The sequence below is a fragment of the Pipistrellus hanaki genome (genome assembly GCF_964339955.1).
Source record: "Pipistrellus hanaki genome assembly, chromosome: 8".
NCBI classification, from domain to species: domain Eukaryota; kingdom Metazoa; phylum Chordata; class Mammalia; order Chiroptera; family Vespertilionidae; genus Pipistrellus; species Pipistrellus hanaki.
The window spans coordinates 32,590,489-32,605,315 of NC_140510.1; the positions used below are offsets into that span (position 1 = coordinate 32,590,489).

A 14,827-nucleotide genomic window follows, 5' to 3' on the forward strand; every position below is an offset into this window, starting at 1 on the left:
TCCTTTGTTGTTGTTGTTGTTTGTTTGGCTTTTTTTCAGTCCTTTATTCAGTGAATAATGGACTGTGCTAAATCAAATATTATCATTCCAAAGATTCTCCCACCAAAAACTCAGGTAATAGACCCTGAACATACCCTGAAGTACTTTTTGCTGATATTCCATGGCCAGTATATATCCTTTACCCCCATACTGCAAGACTTTTCCATATGACAAATTTCCCATAGATATGAATGCTATTGGAGATTCAAGTGTAGTCTCAAAGAAGTCTGTTTTGAAGGCAGACCATTGTCAAATGACCATTGATTTATCTTATTTATGCTTTGATAATATGTCTGGTGTTTAATAGTATAAAGTAGCCTCAACCTTTAATGGACACTTGTGGTTGAACCACAATAAAGCAATCTGCTTGAGCCTCGGGTTTTCTTTGTCTCTAGGCTCTAATTCAAGCAATTTCATGCCCATACAAACAAAAGAATCTTTAAACAGTTCATAAATATGACAGGCTTCTTAAAAAATTGCATAAGTTACTAGTACCTAGATCTGGTTAAGATCTAGAAACCAGTTCATTATCCAGATAGATTCCCTGGATTTTTGATACATGTGTATTGAATGAATTGCCTCTTTTGTTTCTTAAAATGATATAGCATTCATGACTTTTATTTTCATTTGTAAAAAGTGAAGCTGAGGTAAAAAACTTACCTAAGGTCATAAAACACAGATATAACTGTTCTGATATTTTGTCTGAATGCTGTGTATCTTCAAAACAAAACTTTCCTCTATTTTATATTTCAGTGCAGTTGAGATTTCTATTGCCCATTTCACAGTCTTTATATCAAAATGTTTCAAAAGAGAAAATAAAAATTTCCCACAGATACTAAAAAGAAATTTCTGCATTTTCATTTCATTAACATTGAAAATTAATGGTATCTAAAATTGTTTAATACTCTCACTTTCTGAGTTAGCAGTGGCACATGTGTTTTGAGCATGCCTTGTATAAGGAATTTTTTGAAGCATAACAAACAATTCTCCCCTCAAAGGAACAAATAACAAATATCTAATGATTGGTTCAAAAAATAAGCAGTATTGTTATTCAGCTCTCTGTGTTAGAGAAAGAATGGCTTCCTTGAGGAAGTGGCTTTGAAGGAGAACTTGAAAGATGAGAGATACCTTCCTTTTGTCCTCTGGTCTCTGATCCATGGATATGTCTGTTTTTGACTCACCTTTTTACAATGATTTGTGCCTCTGGTAATTAAGCAGTGCCTTTGTGTCCTCTCCTTGCATAACCACATCCTGACTGCCACTTCCCTTTATGCAGCAGTAGCAGCAATTGTAGTTCAGTCCCTGCCAAAGTAAAGAAGCTGGGAAAAGTGATGGTGTGGGACTAGGGGTGACCATGGCAGGCTTTAATATCAAAGGCAGATTGCCAATGCTGGGGAGTCCTGGGCAATGAATGTTAAATGTCATAGGGAATAACGCAACCTTGATGTTTCTGTGGTAGTAGGAAGGGAGAAGGGTCATATTCTCAACCCAAAGACCAAAAGAGACAGGTTCATCTGGTGAGAGTGGAGGGCAGGTTGAGGAGAGCTACACTGTACAAATAGGCTGCCTCTGTATATACTTCTCAATTTTTACTGTCGGAGAGGTTTAGCTTAAACACTATTTATTGGTTCCTGTTTTTAGAGTACCAGTTAGTAATAGTCCAAAAGTAATATTTCAACTATAAATGTCACTTTCTATTGTAATAGGTTAAAGCACATTGGCAAATCATTTTTATTAACTTCCTTACTTGTACTTTCCCTGGACATTCTCTCTACAATGGGCTAATTATGCATTTATCATGGGAAAGTTGTTGCTGAACTGGTTAACATGATTCTTGGTATATATAGTTTCTACTGTATGAATGCTACCTGTGTTTTATAAAATTAGGTTGATATATCTTGAGTATGACAGGTCTGTCCAAATTGCCATCCATGAAACAATATTATGACTCTAAGGTAGTAAGTGGATCAAATTCTAGGAAATTAATTTTAAGTATAATATAATCCCTAAATCATTTAAATATACTTAAATATATTATGACACATTCTAAAACTGCTTACTATAATACTAATGCTTTTATCTACCTCTATCATTAATGGTGAAAAACTCATGTATTAAATCCATCTTTCATGCCAGCTATAACACAGGGTGTTTTTTTTTTTGTGTGTGTGTGTGTTTTTTTTTTCCCCCCCCTGAAATAAGAGAGAAGCTCATTGGTAAAGTTCAGATAAGGTTCCATCCTGCCTAAGAAAAACTACATGTATTAAAAATATTTCCTTCTTTATTCCCAATGTTATTCTTTTTTTATTCCTCAACATAGACCAATTATTAGTAACGTATTTAAAATTGTTCAGAAATCTTTTATATGTTGAGTTATTTTTCTCAAGCATCAATTTTGAACATTCACATCAAGTTTCTTGCTTAAGAATGAAATTCCTATATTCTCTGTCACTCTTTTTTTTCTTGTTCACTAAGGCGATTTAATTGCTTTAAAGTAATTTCAAGGTCATGCGTAGTTATTGGTCCTGCGCCTTTTCCTAAAGAAGATTTTCTGTAATGAAAATGCTAGAGAATGCAATTCCACACAATTGATCTATATTTATATTCCTGCTGAGCTGTGTTATTCACCCTAACCCTCCCCCCCACCGATATCAGGAAATAGAAATGTTTGGCAGTACTAAACTCAGAAAATAAAAAAAAAAACATTCTCAATGGAAGAAAAGTGCCAATTTAGATCACTTATTTGAAATAGAAAAATGTTCTTTATTTTCTTGCTTAGGTTAGAATAGGGACAACTGAAAATGTGGATTAGTACTAATTGCTAATTAAGACAAAGTGCAATTATGATTTTAGTATAACCTGTAAGAGTCATGTGTGAATGACTTCTTTGTGCATGAGAACCTTTGTTGCTTTCAGGTGCAGCTTAGCCTCACAAAAGCTCGTTGTGGACATAATTACATCCATATGCACAAATTGGGGAAACACAGATGGCTGCTTCATTCCAGATTCACTGACTTTAAGGAGGGACAAAAAGGTGTGAAAGAGTCTGTGTGCTCTCACTGATGAGGTGCAGTGTAAAGGAGGGACTGAAGGCTTCAGGGTCCTAGAATCTTGGGTTTGATATCTTCGTCCATCATTTAATTGAAGTAGATTTCAGGCAATGTACCCAAACCCTGAGCCTCAGTTTCTTCGTTGTTCATACAGCAGATCTTCTGTGAGGAGTACATGTGATGATGTATTTTAAGCTTTTGGCATATTGGGTTTCTCTTCCACCTTTGAATTTAATATGATGAATAATTCATTTATGAAAATTATATTTCCTTAAGTGCTTTGTAGTTTGGCTTGCTTCATTTTTGACAGTGCTTTTAGTAGCAGGCATTGGCATGTTATACTGTAATGGTTGCCCATGGTCATTAGACAACATTTCAGCAAGCAGTAATATAAATCTGACCGCACCTTTTTTTCCTTTAGTAAGGAATATATATATATATTGTATAGAGAAATCTCTCTATACATGGGTTTGTCTTAGCTATAGACATGAAGATATGAGTACTTATGCTTTTAGAAGTATAATCAATACTCTACATATTCATTTGCATAAGCTTTTGATTGTATGCATCTTTATTCAAAACACTGATTTTTTTTTTTTTTTAAACAATAAGTGTAACTTCCTGGATAGAGGATTTACCTCTGAGTTTTCTTTGGTGATACTTTAAAGAATGGGTTAACTTTTAGAATACCAATGATTAACTTACAACTTGGAAACTAAATATTTATGAAAGCTAGACATACCTATTAACATTTAAAATTTTATAAACATAACAGAAAGGGATCCAACAGATTGATGGTCTCAGGAAAGTAAGTTTATTAGCTAAGAGGATGGAATACACCTATAGATATACCAATGTACACAACTGAAACCATCTTTTTGGAAGAGAAAAATAAATCTAGCTTGTGATGAAATAAATGTAATTAGTTCACCACAAGCACTCTGTCATCTTTTTATTTTTCTCATGAGAAGATTTAGTTACTTATATCAAATGTTTGCAGGTGTGAATTCAGATTCCCGATAAGGAAAATAAAAGAATAAATTGTTTTCTTCTGAAAGGAAGTGAGCATTGCTGAGAATTTGCAGATTACACCCTACTGAGAAGCTGCTTGTCAAAAATGCTTTTCTAACAAAGTACATATATCGATGGCCCACAAACTAATTTTTCAGACTGTTATACACATCGATGGCCCACAAACTAATTTTTCAGACTGTTATACACATCAGTGAAACCTTAGATAACACTATGGTACAAGATTTTTTTTTTTAAAAAAAGTCTGAATTATTGAATCTCCACATATATTACATGTTAATTGAAGGCACATGCATGTAGAATGCATAGCACTTACTATATTCTGATTATATAGAGAACTTTTTTGGTTTCAGGGACTTTATTATCTTTAGCATTCACAAATCTATCAGGGTTTTTTCAAATTTATTATATTTTAATGAGACTATGATTTGATATTATAAATCATTATAAATGCATATGTCTACATTTCCTATTAATTTGTCTACCGCCCCTGCTTCCTAAGTCTAAGCAGTTGAAAGACTTTATAACTTTAACGTATGATTGTGTTAGCTTAATCCGTAGTCTTCTAACATATTAATGCATGGACTCCATAAAACAATTGAAATAATTGTGTACATTCAATAATTTTTAAATTGATAATTTTGATCAAGGATGAGACTATGTGTGGTCCATTTTTCTGTTATTTCTCAACATTCCAAAAATAACAACATGAGAGGGATGCTTCTGTCATACCTCAGTGCCAGAATAGGCTGATCTTCAGAGCAACAGTGTAACTTTCTTAGAATAAAAGTGTGAATCTATAACTACTTATGTTTTTCTCTTTTCTTTTGTCCAAAAAAAAAAAAAAAGAGTCAGTACTAAATCTGTGTTCCAGTTTTGTAATTATGCTGAACCTTATAGTATTTTTACAGGAATTATTCATGGCTTGACATTAATTATTGAGTTTCACTTCCATTAATTCTTTTGTATCAGAGAACTTTAATTGTCTCTGTAAATTACTTTATATTCTTTGTGAGTGAAGCAGATTATAAATAAATGACTGTAAATAGATAACTCTAATGCAGTGTGCAAAGTTTTACCATATTGTGAAAATGTATTAAACAGAAGTGGCCACAGGCTGTGTCCTATACACTATAATTAATTATAATACCTTTGAATCTCTAATATAATTTGCAAAAGTAACCCTGGCCTTTATCTCTTCTGTTATATTCAATATTATTTTATCTTATTTTACCTTTAGTAGATATGAAGAAAAAACTATTCTATACTTTAATTTTACCTAAATTCAGACACTAATTTCTTTTGTTCATTAATCATACTATGACCCTTTATATTCTATCTATATAAAAGCCTAAGTGACTGGAATGACCAGAATGACTGGTTGCTATGATGTGCACTGACCACCAGGGGGAAGATGCTTAATACAGGAGATGCCACAGCCAGTGTGCCCCCACAGCCAACATCCCCCTGCTGGTCTGCCTCTCATGGTTCCTCCCCCTGGGCTGGAACAAGGAACTGGGGGTGGGTGGCAGTGGACTAGGTCTCTTTCCCAGGGGGCCAACGGCTGGCTCCCTCCTTGGGGCTGATGGCCAGCCTCCCATGCCCAGCCCCTCCACCCTGTTGGCAAGCCTTGATCAGCCCACTGCCCACCTGCCACAGTGGCAGAGCAGTGGCGAGGGAAGGAGGGGGAGGTGGGGAACCGTGTGTTGGCAGGGTGTCGACGACAGTGGTGTCTGTGTCTGGCATCCATTCCTTCCGTGCGTGGCCCGGCGACCGTCACCTCGTCTCCAGCTCAGCCTTGATTGGCCTGGCCCTGATGGCCCTGATCACTGGCCAGCCTGAGGGAACCCACCCATGCATGAATTTCATATACCAGACCTCTAGTGCATTATAAAATTATTTATATGTTTTCTAGGAAAGTATTCTATACACAGTTATTCAGTTATACACTGGAGACCTGGTTGCTTTTGTTAAACAGTGTCACACCAATAAATTCAGTAAAAAAGTAGAGGTAATAGTGCTTGTTTTATTTATTCATTCATTTATTTATTTATTTTTAAAATATATTTTATTGAGTTTTTACAGAGAGGAAGAGAGAGGGATAGAAAGCTAGAAACGTCGAAGAGAGAGAAACATCCATTAGCTGCCTCTTGCACACCCCGTACTGGGGATGTGCCTGCAACCAAGGTGCATGCCCTTGACCAGAATCGAACCTGGGACCTTTCAGTCCACAGGCTGATGCTCTATCCACTGAGCCAAACCGATTTTGGCAATAGTGCTTGTTTTAAAATAAAATATCAGAACAGTTTTGGAAAGCATTTTTGGAAAGAATTATCAGAACGGTTTTTGTTCTCCAACATTAATTGCAAACTGATTGTGCTATTGTTTTTTTTTGTTTGTTTTTGTTTTTTTTTAATGCCCAGGGATATAAATTGCTCTACAGTCTGCTCCAGTTCAATTCAGGCTGCTTTGCAGGAGTAGAGTTAGAGGCCAGGCTTTGATTTTCTTCTGAACTCAGGAGGGTGTTTCTTGACTCTCTTCACCTGGTTCTCCCTGGTACTTTATAGGTGGCCTGTCGATAAGCTTGTTACTCTCATAGAGCTAATATTCTCCCCTGGTTGCTCTTTTCCAAAATTCCCTTTGTTATAGAGAAAGTTAGCCTTTAGGCTTGATCATCCCTACACTCTCTTCTAAACAAAGTCAGTTCCTTTGGGAACTTTGAAGATCTCTGTTCTGTGACCTGCGTTTTCCCTGGGCAAAATCTCTGTGTTTCACTGCTCTGTAGCTGAGGGCAGAGCAGTGGCTGCTTCTCTTAAAGGTGACACCCCTGTTGAGGGACACTTTCGTTGTTTCCATGTCTTGGCCACAGCACAGTGAATGATGCTGCAATGAACTTAGGGGTGCATATATCTTCGCAAATAAGTGTTTTTGAGTTTTTCCGGTAGATACCCAGAAGAGGGATCGCTGGATAATATGGTAACTCTATCCTTAACTTTATGAGCAACCCCCATACTGTTTTCCATAGTGGCTGTACCAGTTTACATCCCCACCAGCAGTAAATGAGGGGTGCTTTTTCTCCAACTCTCTAACACTTGTTATTACTTGTCTTGTTGGTAAAGCCATTCTAACAGGTGTGAGATGCCATCTCATCGTAGTTTTGATTTGCATTGCCCTAATAGTTAGTGAAGTTGAGAATTTGGCCCGGCGACCATCACCTCCTCTGCAGCCCAGCCCTGATTGGCCTGGCCCTGATGGCCCTGATGGTCGGCCAGGCCCAGAGACCCCATTGTCCCTTGGCCATTTGTATGTCTTCTTGGGAGAAGTTTGTTCATGTCCTTTCCTCATTATTTAATTGGATTGTTTAAAGAACACATGGTACATATATACAATGGAATACTGCTCAGCCATAAAAAAAGATGAAATACTGCCATTTGCAACAATATGGATGGATCCTGATGATATCATGCTAAGCAAAATAAATCAGACAGGAAAAAGTCAAGAACCCTATGATTTCACTCATATGTGGGGTATAAAAGTGAAAGTAACAAGTGAACAAACAAGACAGACAAACAAACGAAAATTCATAGACACAGACAGGAGTAGGGAAAGGGGGTAGGGGTAATGAAGAGTAGAGGAGGTCCAGTATATGGCGATGGAAGGAGAATTGACTTTGGATTATGGGAACACGATGCGATATACAGATGATGTATCATAGATTTGTATACTTAAAACCTATATAATTTTATTAAGCAATACTACCCCCTAAAATACAATAATAAGTAAAAAGTAACATCTCTGTATAAGCAGGACACTGCTCAGGGGTGGCACCTTCCACTCTTCTTAGTTTTCCACTCCTGGGCTAGAACGTTTGCCCTGTGAGTTTGCCCTGTGAGTGAGTTGGGACAAATGTGATAAGGCCCCATTATTCTTGACCTGCAGATGTTTCTTTGGCCCGCCATACTTATGGAAGACCTATTTAGTGGAGGCTACATAAAAGGATAATCCTGACGCCTTTCAGCCACTGCCTGGAATAGAGTTTCTGCAACTCAGACTGGGGTGAGGGATGAGAAATGCTAGCTGTCTGCAATTTAAAATTTATTTTAACAATGCAAGCCCAAAATATAAGCCCATGAAAATACCAAATTTGATTTACTCATTCTATCCTTTTGAAAACCAACGTTTCCTATCCTACAAAATGTATCTTCAGCATTTTCCCCAGCCTATTTTAAAATAGCCTCTGTGATTAAGCTTCTTCCACAGTCTCAGGAAGCTGTTCCATAATTCATTTATTGTTCATAGTCAGGAAATCACTCCGGATATTCAACTCAAATATCCTTTACCTTTGTAAAAATAGCTTTTCTCAATTAGGATAGTTCATATTTATCCTACTCACTTATATGCCCCTAATGTTTTCAGTTTGCACAAACATGTATGTCACAATTATCCAACACAGATATGTATACATCAATAACACTTTAAAATTTAAAAATCTAAAATGCAGCAATTACAAATGTAACCCACCATATTGAATAAGGTGTGTGTGTGTGTGTGTGTGTGTGTGTGTGTTGTATTTATAATAGGAAGAAAATAACATGTTCTCATTACAATCTTTTGCATAATTGCTCAGTGTTTTAATTTGATGAACCAGGCTAATTAATATAGAATTCTTAATATTACTAGAGGCCTGGTGCATGAAATTTGTGCACTGGGGGTGGAGCCTCTCAGCCCAGCCTGAGCCCTCTCATAATCTGGGACCCATCAGGGGATGTCTGACTGCCAGTTGAGAGGTTAGAAAAAAACCTTGTGAACAAAAAACAAAACAGAGGCCACTCCAGCAAGGGTGAGTTCTGAGGAGCGAGGGTTAACTTTCCGCTTGAAGGTTCCCCAGGCCAAGGAAGAAGGAAGAAAAGAAAGGAGGAAGGAGTGTGTGTGTGTGTGTGTGTGTGTGTGTGTGTGTGACAAAGAGAGAGAGAGAGAGAGAGAGAGAGAGAGAGAGAGAGAGAGAGAGAGAGAGACACACCCCAAAAAATTCCAGACTCTCTTATTCTAAAGCACAAAACGTTGCTTTCCCCGCGTTTATCACATGTCTAAACACAAACCATTGTGTACTTCACGCACCATGTGTTAGGGAAGGAGAATGCAACCTTAAAACAACAAGTGGGGCATCAGAAGTGAATAACTCCTCTCATCCCTGCAGCTGAAGCTCCTTGGGGGGGGGGGGGGGGGGCTGCCTCTTTGCGAATCTACATTTTTCTCTTGGTGTGTGGGAGGTTAGGGAGCGCAGCATTATCCCGGGCGGGGAAGGTCACGGGGACTGCACCTGTGTACCTGTCCCAAGTTTCATTTCCTCACCCTCCCGGGTCGCTTCCCACCCCACCATTGATCCGGTTAATGGGGTTGGAGGTCTGCAGCTGGATGCCTCCAGGCAGAGAGTGTGCTGGGGGCTGGATGGTCCAGCTCTGAGGCCCCTGCGCCCACACCCCACCCCACCCCCACCAGCTTCCCACCTGCGAGCAGTGGCTTGGTGTGTTCCATTCTGATATGTGCCATCAATCCCACTGGGTGTGGGGAGAGATTGTGTGGCTCCGAGGCAGGCGGCTCCACGGCTAGTGCCTTTGAATTGCGTGCTGTTGGAGGGGAAAGAAAACCTCCCCATTAAGAGGTTTTTCCAAAGTCTTCAGGGACCAGGAGGTTGGCTGCCCGGGCCTTCCCCCAGCTGCAGGCATCTGGCCCCGCCCACTGCCCACACCCACCTTTGCCTGGTGCTTCCTGCTCCGGCTGCCACCTACCCCCTGTTCCTTGTTCCCCATTGGAAGCTCAGTGCCTGTTGGTGAGGAGGAGGGAATGGGAGGTTGGCCAACAAGCCCCGCTCAGGCAATTGGGTGGTCAATGAGTGTCACAGCCACTGGTCGTTCTGGTTGTTTGGTCATTCCACTGTAATGGTCGCTTAGGCTTTTATAAAAAGAGGCTAGAGGCCTAGTGCACGGAAATTTGTGCACTCGGGGTGGGGAGGGGTTCCTCAGTCCCGCTTGCACCCTCTCACAGTCTGAGACCCCTAGGCCTGGCATGAGATCAGGGTCTATCAGGGTTTTCCTTTCCCTGGCTGTGGACAGCTGTCCTGCCCCCACCACTGCCACTGCTTGCCGTCTGTGCAGCGCTGCACTGCCACCAGTTGTCTCCCTCTGCAGGCAAAGGGTATGGGGTGCAATGGCGTGGCTGGCCTGGGCCTCCCTCTTTCTTTTTCTTTTTTAAGTAAGAGTAAGGTGTATTGAGCGATACAGAACTGAGTACCATGAAGGGTTTACCAGGATGGAAATGCACCGAACCCCACTCCTGCCACCCCCAACATCCAAGACTGCAGAATTTAGAAGTGATAGGCAACGGCCATAACTGCTGTTCATAACGAACAAACCATAGCATATTTATACTGTATCACATGGAGTGAATATAGAAATCCAGAATTTATCTATTGCTTGTATAAAATCTTTTTTTTCTTTTGGTAAAAAAATATTTTTTTAATGAAAGCATAAAAAACATGTGCAGTTTGAATGTCCTGCCAGGACAGCCAGTCTGTAAATATTCAGTGAGTATGTGCTTTGGAAGGGTGCCCGTGCCTCGTGCCCACAGCAACTCCAGCAGGGTCGGCGAGGGTGTGCCCCAGCTGCCACTCAAGGCAGGGCCCACAGTGGGTGGTACCACAGGCCTGGCACTGTGCCCTTCTCCAGCCTTGCATCAGGGTCAGGGTCAGGGTCAGGGTCAGGGTCAGGGCTGGAGGCAGGCAGATTGCAGTTTCACTCAGAGTTCCATACTCAGCCTGATTTTGGTTGCAACTCATGGCTTTTCCTGGCTGCTCGGAGGACTTTTGGGTGGGTACCCTGGTGGAGAGGCCGGAGACGTGCCCGCAGCTGCCTGGTTGGGCATCTCTCCGGCCCAGAGCCTCTCTCCTGCCTCCTGCAAGCCCGGCCTCATGCAGGACAGGCCCCCCTCAGGACTACTTTGGTCTCAGCATTTGGTCCTGGGTTTCATCAGCCTGGGCTTCCTCCTCTGTAGACTAGAGGCCTGGTGCCAGTGTGGCTGATCTGAGTTTCACAGAGATGCCTGGCTGATGCTGGCTGTGCTGAGCCTCACTGAAGAGTTTTTCACGCAGCAAGGAAGAGGCCCCTGGGACCCTCCTCTTCCTCCCTCTCCCTATCTCCCCTTCCTCCTCCTCTTCCTCCTCCCAGCCCCAGGTCACTTCTCCAGCTGCTCCAGCAGTGGGTTGCCTTCTGAGTGGGTTCTTAACGCTGTCAGTCCTGATGATGAGGCAATGCCAGCTGAGCATAGGATGAGCTGCTGCCGCTCCTGCTTCCCCTCCTCCATGTGGGTTTTCAGCTCCTCATTCATGAGCTCCAGCCACTCAGATTCCCGCTGCAGAAACTCTACCTGCTCCTTCTTCTTTTAAAAAAATATACTTTATTGATTTTTTTTTTTTTTTTTTTTTTTTTTTAACAGAGAGGAAGGGAGAAGGATAGAGACCTAGAAACATAGATGAGAGAGAAACATAGACCAGCTGCCTCCTGCACACCCCTACCAGGGATGTGCCCGTGACCAAGGTACATGCCCTTGACTAGAATTGAGCCTGGGACCTTCCAGTCCTCAGGCCTACGCTCTATCCACTGAGCCAAACCGGTTCTGGCCTGCTCCTCCTTCTTGTTCCGGCATGGGGCTGCCACCACTTTGTTCTTTTCCCAGTGCCTTTTCCTCCGCTCCTCTTCCTCCTCTCGCTCACTTTTCACAGGTTGAGGCCTCTTGCCCAGTTTCACCTCCAGGAAGTGCAAAGGGGTGGTCCTAGCCCCAATGTTGTGGATGTCAGCATAGTCAGGGCCGAGCTGGGGAGTCTGGTCAGGGGGCTGAGGCCTGGCAGAGAGCCCACAGTCATGGAAGGGTCCGGGGTCTGCCCAGGCATCATAGCAGGAGAAATGGCAGTACAGCCCTGCCTGCAGAAGCTGTCAGGGAAAGCTGCGACCTTGGGGCCTGGGCCAGGTTGCAGGCGCCATGCCTGCTCAGGAGCTGCTCTGGCGCCAGCTCCGCCCTACAGTGTCCACATCTGCCAGCGCCTCCCATCACAGCTGCCGAGTGTCCCTCCCACAGGCTGTGGCCTGGGTCTCCCTCTTTGAGGCGATCGATTACGAGCTCTGCCTGCCTGCCTATCTGATCGCCCCTAACCACTGGCCTGCCTACCTGATCACCCCTAGCCACTTGCTGGGGGGTGGGGCCAGCCTAGCAATGGGCCTTGGTGGTTCTAGTCTCTGGTTGTTCTGATCTGTAGGCTTTTTTGGTCGCTGGGCTTTTATTATATAGGATTAGCAGGAATGCAAAGAGAGAATTCAGTAAGAGTGAACTGTTTTCACTATAAAATTGCTTAAAATATCTTGGACTTCATAAATAAAGTATAATATTGCAGTGTGATATTCATTACCTAAACTTTTCTTTGTTTTACTGCTAAGAGTATATTTAAGGTTTAGTGCTCTAGTCTTGATTTTTGATAAATTCTCTCATAATATTTTTGTCGCAGAGATCTCCACTTTGGGATGGAGACAATATGAAAGAAATGCTATTACCTTTTATCATTTTTATAGCATGCATCGTACTTTGGATTATTTTTATTATTAAATGTATGCTTTTGATGGTTTTAAATAGAAGAATTGAAGGCCAGTACCAAAATGTTCATGTCATTTTTGATGTTTTGTAACAGATTATTGTATTGAATCATTTTAAATGTTCTAATTCATTTATAAAATGTTCTAACTAATTTACTAGCATAAACCCTTTCTTCAGAATTGCCATTTCTGTCAGAAAATTGATATGTAATGGTTAAACTGAATGTTTTTATTTTATTTTACTTTATCTTTATTTTTGAAGGTATTACATATAGCCTCTTTTTCTCCACATTGATCCCTTTAGCCTGCCCCCAGACCCCCACCCAGGTCTTCATCACACCATTGTCTGTGTCCATGGGTTATGCATATATACATACAAATTCTTTGGTTGATCTCTTCCCACTCACCCATCCATGCCTGCCTTCATTTTATTTATTTTATTTTTTACTTTTTTGAAGTAATTTTAAGTATTCAGCAAGATATTAATGGCTTGATGACCAAATGACTACTGTAAGGGTCTACAGTCAATACCTCAGTGGATTATGTACATTATAAAACTGCTTTAAACTAATCAATATTTACTAGTACTCTGAGAGTTTATTATACAAATCTAGATGGATAGGCAGAAGTCCTGTCTGGCAGCCCTGTTATCACAAGCTGAGTATAGAGAATCTTGCTACCGGTGGAGGCATTTTATGCTTCAGTCTAGAAAAAAAAAGACTGTAACTTAGTTGTGTATGGTTGTTTGGATGATTTCAAATTGGGGCTTTGACAGCCTAAGTTCCAGCTGCTCAGGCCTGTGAGTTTTCCTGTGAAAAATTGTAAACTCCCAGCCAAGTTAACTGCAGTCATTTCTGATAAATCTCATCTATATGGTAGAATTACCCTGCATGGCTCTTTAAAACTAATTTGGTTCTAAAATCAAAACTAATTAAAATTATTTTTAAAAATCGGAGGCAGATGTTTTGTATTTCGTATTCCTTAGAAGGCCCAGTTGTTTTTGTGAAGGCATTCTGGTAGACTAAATGAGATATGTACACCGTCTGTTATAATATGGATCCTTTGGAGTTTAAAAGCAACTACGCAATTTGTTATGCATGCTCCCTGTAGGCTATATTTCCTTGAATGCTGAAAATATCTTCTCCAGTTAACCTAATTAACTGAAAACTGTCACTGTTGGAATTGCACTGGTGTAGCCAAAAGCTTAAAATGTACAGTTATTACTAGAACCAGAAGTGGCTTTAAGAATACCTAAGAAAGTACTTAGAGGACAGGTAACCTTATTAAGACTAAGAGAAATTTATGTTTGCAGAAAAGCATCGTTTACTCCATAATCAGGAGAACAAGCAGCTAATTGTCAATGAGAATTACCTATCATGTGTGCATGGTAAGAGACATGAGGTATGAGTACCAGGTACACTGTGGTTGTAGATAGCCGAAGGTACTTTTTATTTTATTTTTTTATTTTTGGCGTTAAAAGGCCCCAGGTAGAAAAAAATGACTACTTTCTGTGCAGTGCCAAGCAAATACCTGGAGTGTGTCCCACTGCTTATTCAGAAGCTAAATAGAATACTCAACACGTCCATTTGAAAAGTACTAGTAGAAAAATTTAAAATATAAATTCAAGTACTTAACTTAAGGGCTCAAAAAGATTTCATTGTCCATTAAATGAAAATAATATAATGCTACTTATATTTCTATAGAACCTCAATTGTAGAAGAAATAAAATAAATTGAGTAAAGAAAATGAGATGTGAAATAGACAGTAAATGGTGAACATTTCTTTTAAACTGTAATTTTTTAGAAACTATTTTAGGGTAGAGGAATCTTTGATCTTTTTCTTTGTGTGATTTTAGTGATATCTTTAACAAAAATAATAGTGACATCACAGATTATTAAGAGAAATCCAAAAATATAATAAATACTTGTCTATAATAAGGACTAATGCTCTTAAGTATTTTTAAATTTTAGTTTAGTATAGTTCAGCAATATTTGCTTAGCATCTCTGGTATACTGTACTCTACCATTATAAAACTTAGCAGTACATAATCACTGCATATGTTTGGTG

At 40.3% G+C, this 14,827-nt stretch overlaps 1 protein-coding gene and 1 pseudogene across 6 annotated transcripts in view; one reads left to right on the forward strand and one right to left on the reverse strand.

Annotated features, from left to right (window-relative positions):
• The window catches only part of GALNT13 (polypeptide N-acetylgalactosaminyltransferase 13), a 445,911-nt gene that overhangs the window by 148,983 nt on the left and 282,101 nt on the right, over positions 1-14,827 (forward strand). The gene's annotated exons all lie outside the window — the stretch shown is intronic.
• LOC311627111 (jun dimerization protein 2-like) lies at positions 11,352-12,069 on the reverse strand (annotated as a pseudogene). The gene is made up of 2 exons: positions 11,798-12,069; positions 11,352-11,543 (listed from the first exon to the last, which is right to left on the reverse strand). The product of its transcript is annotated as a jun dimerization protein 2-like (transcript).